This window comes from Capsicum annuum, unplaced genomic scaffold, assembly GCF_002878395.1.
Source record: "Capsicum annuum cultivar UCD-10X-F1 unplaced genomic scaffold, UCD10Xv1.1 ctg2082, whole genome shotgun sequence".
Classification (NCBI taxonomy): domain Eukaryota; kingdom Viridiplantae; phylum Streptophyta; class Magnoliopsida; order Solanales; family Solanaceae; genus Capsicum; species Capsicum annuum.
In genome coordinates, this window is record NW_025826706.1 from 862792 (window position 1) to 872266 (window position 9475).

Sequence of the window (9475 nt, forward strand, 5' to 3'; positions counted from 1 at the left end):
TTTTGAGTTGTGTCGGCTTAGTTTGGCGCTATAGGTGATAACAAATGGTCTAAACAAGGCACAAAACGTCCACAAAAACGTAACAAACAGCCTACAAGAATAAGACCCAAAAACGATAACAAGATGACAACACAAGAACACATGAATTACAATAGATAAAATGGATAGATAGGTCGACAAAGGAGTGTATAAACTTTAAGAACCCTAAGACATATCAAATCTAAGGACCCTTACAATCTACACAAACTATCACCAATCTCCTACGTAGACACTAGAGGGACGTTACCTCCTCTAGCACCAACGTTTTAAGCCAACGATTGAAACACAAGTGATATCCACACTTAGTGCCCTCATTTCGGTTTGGTGGCTATTCAAAAGCCTTACAACTAGAGAGAGTTTGTTACAATGTTTCAAAGTCTTACATCAATAAACAACCAAAGAGTAAAAGTCCTAATACTAAACTTTACTAGATGTCGATGGCCCGTGCCAGCACGGGCCCAATATATGTTAGTTTTTAGTCTCAATTTATGTGACATAAATAGAATTTAGATAATTCATCATATTTTTAATATGCTTTAGGTATTTTAAGCTATTGATTGTAAAAATTTATAATATTTTTTATGTAATTTTTAAATAATATATGTTACTCTCTTTGTTCAAACTTTTGTAGTATTGATAGTCAATTATATTTTAAAAATAATTTAAGTTTTTAATTATTCAGATTTATAGTACTTTTTTTTATTTCAATTTAAGTTAAATTGATATAATTTCGACAGTCAATCAAATATTTTATATATTTAAAAAAATTTAAATTGCTAATTATTATAATTTGTAATTTTTTTTTATGTATCTTTTAAAAATATATAATTGATTAAATCTTTTTTTAGATATCTTAGGTTGTTAACTATTTTAATTTCTAATGCCTTTTTATGTAATATTCAAATAATGCATGTTACTCCCCTTGTTCAAACTTTTGTCTCATTGATAGTTAATTATATTTTTTACTATTTCAATCTAAGTGGCATCTATATAATTTTAAGAGTCAACCAAATATTTTTTAGCTTTTAAATTTTTTAAGTTGTTAATTATTGTGATCTATAGTAATATTTTTTATGTATTTTTTGGAAATATATAGCAGACTAATTTTTGTAGATACTTTAAGTTGTTAAATATTGTAATTTATAATATATTTTATGTAATTTTTAAATAATATACGTTACTCTTTTTGTTCAAAATTTTGTGACATTGATAGTTAATTATATTTTTAAATAATTTGATTTTTTAATTATTATGATTTATAATACTTTTTTTTTCTATTCCAATTTAAGTGACACAATACTTAGATGACCATAATAATTAATTAGGGGTGATATAATAAAATCACAATTGAAGCAGCAAAGTAGAGATGTCTTAAAAGACTTATAATAACTAATTAGAAGTGATGTAACAAAACTACTATAAAAAAAAAAACTTGTGAAAAAAAATTAAGAGGACATCATATAGATATCAAGTTAATGTAGCATTAAATATTATTAATTTTTTAATACTTAGATAACTTTATAATATTATTTTTTTAATACTTAAATGATTTAAAATAATTAATTAAAGGTGATATAGTTAACTTATGGTTGAAGTAACTGAAACAAATATGTCATAAAAATCTATTTTATTTTTATTACATATTATTAATTTTTTTAATATATAAATGACATATAAAGATTAATTAGGGGTGATATCGTAAAATCACGAAGCAAATAGCTGAATGGTCGGCAAGGAGAACGACCGAAAGCTGCTCAAACTCCCTCTTATTATATAGGTAAAGTAATATAGTCTTATTACAATTGAAAGACAAAAAGACCAAAACACCCTTAATGAAGGGTGGGCGCCTAGAGAGTGTAAATTAGGCATGTTAAATCCCTAAAACACTCTTAATGAAGGTGCTCTTCAATGCTCCAAGGACGTGGCTCTTCAAGTATCCCCAAGCCAGCTTCCACACGCGGCTTTGCCTCATGGAATGCTCGAAATGGCCTCTCTATGCATACTCTTTTCCCCTCAATGTGACCACAACCGAATCCTTCGTGTGTTGTCCTCGAATGATGTCTTTCCAAGCTAGGATGGTCATTTGGCTCGTAGCATCCTCCCCTTCTTGAAAAGGATTCGACCTCGAATCTACACTTTGCAAGAACAAAGAAATGACAAACAAGAACAAAATCCTCATGGAATGAGGGTTAGAGTTAGTATATTAAACAACATCATCATGCCAAGGTGGTACACACTTGAGATATAACCAAACATTTTTTGTTTTAATCAAGAAGGATATATAAAAATGTTACAAAGGAGTTGGCTAAGGGAATCACCAAGAGGTAAGGAAGCCACCATGATCGTAATGGCATCACTAGATACAAAAGGTAAGATTACCTTTATCGTAGGAACCATAAGACACAATTGCTTCCCTCTACCCATGATATAAAACATGCTCCCAAGAGTCCCACAAGATACTTTAAATTGTCCAACCCTATGAAGGTGACAAGAAGCCTTGAACATCCTTGGACTCTTCCAAAAGCAAGAATACAACTTGGCATCCACAAATTACGGTTCACATAACTAAGTACAAGTGTGTCAAACATAGATGCCCGTATATGAGCAACACCCCAAATAGACAATGACACATTTGCCCTAGGGCCCTCAAAGAAACACAACCCACCATTAAACATCAAAGGGGTCACAATTCAAGTCATCATAAATATTAAGTAAGTCATCCTCACATTTATCAAGCAAGAGTGGGGTGTCATCCAAAGGATCACAATGGAACTCATTTTTCGACGAATAGGCACAATTTGAGTTTACTAAGAAATCAAGCAAACCAAGGCCATCTTCACCCGATTGATTATTCCTTCCCAAGACGACACATTTTCTACCCTTAAGAGTACTCTCATCTTCCAAGAAGAGATTTTTATCTTGAGGAGGAATGTTGTCACACTATAGTGGGTTAGCATATAGATTATAGCCCTCAAGACAAGCTATACTATCATCCTCACCACTAGGTTCATTAGGAGTGATTGTACCTAAAAAAAAATAACATGCCTATAAAACAAAACACAAGTTAGTTCAAAACAACCTCACACACTCTCACACACTTGATCGTCTCACACTTGATTTCATAAGTGTTGCAAGCTTGCTTGTAGTTCGTGATGAGTCTACTCCTTTGTCGGAATGGATTCTTTGTTTGACGACTTAAGGAAGTAATGTTTGAACTTAAACCAAGAAGTAATACAATTTTAGAAAACGATAAAAGCACCAAAAAAATGTAGACAAGAACAATGGATTTGAAGGACTAATTGACAATCAATTAAGAGTTTAATAGTTTGTTAATTAGTTCTACGATCAACTAATGAAACTAAGAATCAACAATTAGAAACTAGAAAATCCAAATTTGAGCTTAATATTGAAGTGAACAGTAGCAAGGGTGATGTGGCAGCATGTAATTGGTCTTGGTCCCACACAACTTGTAGTCACAAACTTGAAATTTTAATCTTCACACAATTTGAAATGAAAGACAATTGGTAATGGAGGGAAAAATACAAGTCTTGACCCTTTTTCAAATTCAATCTCAAAATGGTTAGACTTGACTTGTACTAGTTTCACAAAACAAGGTCCTTGATTTAAGGAAAAGTAGTTGAAAAGTGGATGTCAAGTCTAGGAAGTGATGGGTTCAAGTCTTTCACCAACAAGACCTTCAACTAGGAAGTGATGGGTTCAAGTCTTTCACCAACAAGACCTTCAACTTTGTCTTTCACCTTTTTGGATCTAATTTACACTTTTTAGTGGTCAAGATATAAGATGAGGTGAAGAACAAAATGAACACAACAACAATTTTTCAAGAACGCCCAAAACACACCTAGCGTTTTCAACCAAATCCACAACAACAAGTCCACAACACACGGCCACTTTCAAGTTCACAACAATAATATCAATGTTTTAAGCTCAAACTTTAGATCTAGACACTTGTAGTGTTGATGAGAAAGAAACCAGTTCTAGAAACACTCTAAATAAGAAAAAGACTAAGATATCTAGACTAAATAATTCGGCTAAGAAGATAACAACAAGAACAACAATTTCTCGACCAAGACAAAAAAATGGACAGATTGCACTCTTTTTCTAGAATTTTCAGCTTTTCGACATTTTTTTTCTAACAAGCAAGCCCAAGATTGATCTTGTAGGAACAAGATCAAGACATGCTATGATACCAAATGATAACAAACAGTCCAAAAAATGCATAAAATAGCCACAAAAATGTCACAAACAGTCCACAAGAACAAGACACAAAAACGACAACAAGATGACAACACAAGACCACACGAATTGCAATAGATAAAATGGATAGATAGATTGACAAAGGAGTGTATAAACTCTAAGAACCCTAAGATATATCAAATCTAAGGACCCTTACAACCTACACAAACTATCACCAATCTTCAACGTAGACACAAGAGGGACGTTACCTCCTCTAGCACCAATGTTTCAATCCAATAATTACAACGAAAGTGATATCCATACTTAGTGCCCTCATTTCGGTTTGGTGGCTATTCCAAGCCCTACAACTAAATGTGTTGCACTCCTCACACTAGAGAGAGATTTTTTACAATATTTCAAAGTCTTGCATTAATAAACAACCAAAGAGTAAAATCCCTAATACTAAACTATATATAGTCTTATTACAATTGAAGGACAAAAAGACCAAAACACCCTTAATGAAGGGTGGGCGCTTATGGAGTGTAAATTGGTCATGTGAAATCCTTAAAACATCCTTAATGAAGGTACTCTTCAATGCTCCAAGGCCGTGGTTCTTCAAGCATCCCCCAAGCCACCTTCCACATGCGTCTTTGCCTCATGGAATGCTCGAAATGACATCTCCATGTATGCTCTCTTCCCCTCAATGTGACCATAATTGGATCCTTCACGTGTTAGCCTCGAATGATGTCTTCCAAAGTTAGGATGACCATTTGGCTCGTATCAATAGGTGTATAGATTTTTGTTTGTATTATTATTTGTGTTGTTATTTTATCATTTTAGGATGCGCAGTGCTACGTGGTTACAGTTTTTTCTTATGTGTTACCTCTGTATATCTGACATCATATGCATTACCCTGCGTTAATTTTTTCGCTACATGTTCCGGAGTACACGTCGTACTCACGAACTCTAGTTGAGTCACGCAAATTTTAGGAGGGGGAGCTGTCAGAGTATGGAGTGGGTGGAAAGCTTTCATAGCCACTACCAACCATACGCTCCTCCGAACAGCCTTGTTAGTTGAACTCCAGCGTAGGTCAACCTTTAGGTCATTCTTTTATGCATCATCTTGAGACTTAGCGGGACTTGCTTGGTCCTTTGTAGGAGACTCACCCCTAAAGCATTCTACCATGCTAATTATTGCATTTTTTAGGGTAATAGTGTCATTTGACGGACTGATTTGGAAAAAAACATGTGCTAGAATTAAAGAAAAGTGTGTAGGCAAGAAAAAATTGAAAAAAAAAAAAATGAGTCAAGAAAAGAGTTTCCTAGTTTTTTAGAGTTCTTTATGATTTTTGGTTTCCACAATCCAAAAGTTCAAAAAGATATTTTTACCATTTGCATTCATTTTCTCAAAAAAAAAAACGTCAAAAAGATTTTCTTTTGATCTCCTTAACAAGCATTCATAATTCAAAAATTAACAAAAAAAAAGAATTTTCTTTTAAATAGGATATTTTTATAAAAGAAAAAAATTCAAAAAAAAGATGGCAGAAGTTTGTACATTTCATATAATGAAAATATCAAGAAAGATTTTTCTTTCATAGTTGTTGGTGTCATTTTTATGTGAAGTGTCAAATTGAAAAATCAAAAAAAAATTATTGATGTTTTTCATCGTCTATTTGGTCGTGTCTCTTAAGTTAGGTTCAGTCGGTTCTATAATCTTTAATTGTCCAATCTGGATGAACAATGCACCCCTGATTATCCTCTCTCGGGAGTGAGATACGTAGGCAACCCTTGATGGGCTTGGAGATCTTATTAAAAAAATCCAAAAAGATTTTCTTCATGCTTTATTTAGATGTTGGTGTTTCACATACATCTTTGAAAAAGTACAGAAAGATTTTCTTTAATAGTCTTAGATTTAATTTGGGATAAAATTCAAAATTAAAAATATAAAAACATTTTTTGTCAGTATCTTCTGAAAATAATGATAAAAGAAAAGAATTTTTTTCTTCATTTTAGAGTAGTTTCCTCATGTCGCTTCATCTAAAAAATACAAAAGCACTTTTCTTTGATAAGTTTAGGTTTTATTTTTGTATAAAATTCAGAATCAAAATTTGAGAAGATTCTATGAATATTTTTTGAAAAATTATTTGGTAATAGATTAGTTATGTCATGCATTTCTCCATATGAAAAATACAAAAAGATTTTCTTTTGGTAATCATAGGTTTCATTTTGCATTGGCTACTATTTGTCACTTAGACATTAGAGGTAATTGCCTGTGTGAATAGGTCAATCTTTATGTCTGTTTGACATACTTTTTATCCTTTAAAATTTATGTACATCACATAAATAAAAAATTATATACGTATATGAAATAACAAGATGAAAAATTAGGTATTAATCAACATTAACCTCAATAATGTGAATTTACATGAACATGATTGGAAAATAAAATTAAGTACATCAACATCTATGTAAACTCAATGACTTTACATGTCTTTCATAAACATCACATGCTATGGATTTTGTTAAGGGATATGCTATCATTTAACGCGTAGATATGTATTTCACGTTCACTTCTTTTTGTACAACCAAGTCTCTCACAAAATTATACTTTATGTTAATGTGTTTCATCTTTCCATGATATTTAAGATCCTTTGTGTAAGCTATTGTAGTCTAACAATCACAATTGATTGTGACAACTTCAACAACATTATTATACATACACAAGTGAATTAAAAAATGTTTAAGCCAAACAACTTATTGCATAGCATATAAAAACGCTACATATTTAGCTTCTGTCGTAGATAAAGTTGAACATGACTGCTTCTTGCTACTCCATGATATAATGCCATTGTTAAGCAAGAATGTATCTCCAGAGGTGGAGTTTCTCTCATTTAAATCTCCTCCACAATCAAAATCAAAATTAATGTAGCCTTTGAGCTGCAGATAATTTCCTTGATAACAAAAGGAATAGTTGATTATGCCTTTGAGATACCTCAATATTCTTTTAACTGCTTTCCAATGTTGAATTCTTAGGTCGGACTGAGATCTACTAACTAACCCAGCTATATAAGAAATATCAGGTCTAGTACACATTATAGCATACATTAGACTTCTGACTGCATTGACATAAGAAATCTTGCTTATTTATTCCTTCTCTTGTGGAGTCTGAGTTCACATCCTTTGGTTTAGAGCTTCACTTTTAGAAACTGGAGTAGTTATGAGTGTTAGCGTGTGTACCTTACTGATTTTAATATTATACGCTACTATTTGCCTATCTATGGAACAAGTAAGCTAACGTGGTTCACTGAAGTAAAAGATGAACATAGTATTTTTTGTGGAAAGCACCCAGCTCAAGAAAGGTGTAAAAAACCAAGACCTGTATCTCTACAGGATTTAACCCCAACTTCACTATTACTCGTAAGCCTCAACAATCAACAAATTACAAGACTTCTTGTAAATTAAGAACTAAAACTTCTAACTCCTATTTCTACAATAATACAAATCTTTCCAAGATAAGTGTTCCCAAGTCTTCGAGTTCCCTAACTTGAAGACACAACTCCTAAGTTTATATTTCACTGAGACTAGAACAAAGACTCATTACAACTCAAAAATCCTACCTATTACATAAAGTCTATGACTTTTTAAGTAAAGGACCAGGTTCTTCTTCAAGTAAGTGAACTATTTTGCTGATTCATGATTTTCTTGTCAGTGCATGAGTGAAACGCTTGAATGTCGTTTGTTGTATTTAAGCCAACTCCTGATTGAGTCCTTTAGTTGATGTACTCTTCTATATTTAATAGGACTCCCAGGTAGTTTCACTCTTTTTTTGAAGTCATCTATCTACTTGGATGAATAGAACTCCTTTTTGCTTTATTCCCTAGCCTGGCAGGACTCTTCAACTCAATCTTCAAGAGTTTGTGCTTTTTTCCTTTTCAACCTCCTTGCTGCACGTGACAAGTATTGAAAGCATATCTAAATCTTCTTGCTTATCCACTCCTGACTTTACGCATTATTATCTTATCAGTAGCCTTGCCTATGACTGTTCTTTCAACACTTGTGTGGACCAGCTAACACAACATGTTTCATTCACATGTCCATCATCAGAACTTCAAATTTCCTAACAAATTCCCCCTTTTTGATGATGACAAACTAATTAGCATAACATTCATCACAAAATCCTGACATACTCAATAAAGGAATTTAATCTTAAAATCATAGAATGAAATAGGTTAGTCAATTGAGTTATAAGCATTGCATAACCTATTCTCCCCCCTTTTGACATCATGGAAAAGCTGCACCTAAAAAGTGAACAAATGTTTAATAATCCATGGCCACTGGAGCTATCACTAAAACAATTAAAACCCAGAGTAAAAGAACACAAATGCATTATGAAAAAACAAGAGCAGAACACAATTAAGCAAGTAAGTCCATTCTATTCAAAAGTAGGATACAATTAAGATTACCCAAAAATAGCAAAAAGAGAGAACATGGTCCTAGTAAAGGAAACAATGAGACAGACTTAAGGCGCTAAGAGGAGGACTAAGTAGATGAGGAGAAGGGGATAAGGGAGGTGAACTTTCGAATAATCTCAGTAGTCTAAACTCATTCACGCTCTAAGGAAGCTGTAAGTGAGGCAATTTGAGAAAGGAGAGCCCTTTTCTCATTATCATGGTAGCCTTAGTAGCATCCAGTGTAGCCTGAACAACCTCCAACTTAGCATATTTAGATGCAAGTACATTCCTTAGGCGTTGTATAGGGTTTTCTGCACTCCTTATAGAAACAGGTAGCTGCACATGGTTCACACTCCCTATAATATCTTTTGTAGTTTGTAAGGACCACACTTGGACAAACATACCAAACTCCTCAAACATAGGGGTGAGCCAAAATTCATAAGGAAGAGCATGGACATTCACTTTCTTGAGGAGAACCCTTTGCATATGCTTTAAGATAAGCCTATGCAGATCAATTTTAACCTCAGAGTCTAGCAACTTCATAAGAGTAAGGTCAAGAAAGTTGTCTACAGTTCTTATTTCCTTCCTTGGGGTTAGTATCTTGTGCATAACATCAAAATAGAGTTGATGGAGAGGAAAAATTTCTCTTATAAGAACCTTAGATGATTGACTAGGTAAGGGTTGCCAGAAAACTTACGAGAGATGTCAAGAGCAGAAACAAGATTACCAAGAGGCGGCCAAGTGCCCTTGCCATAGTAACACCACCCCTTGGAGGAATATGCATGATTAGA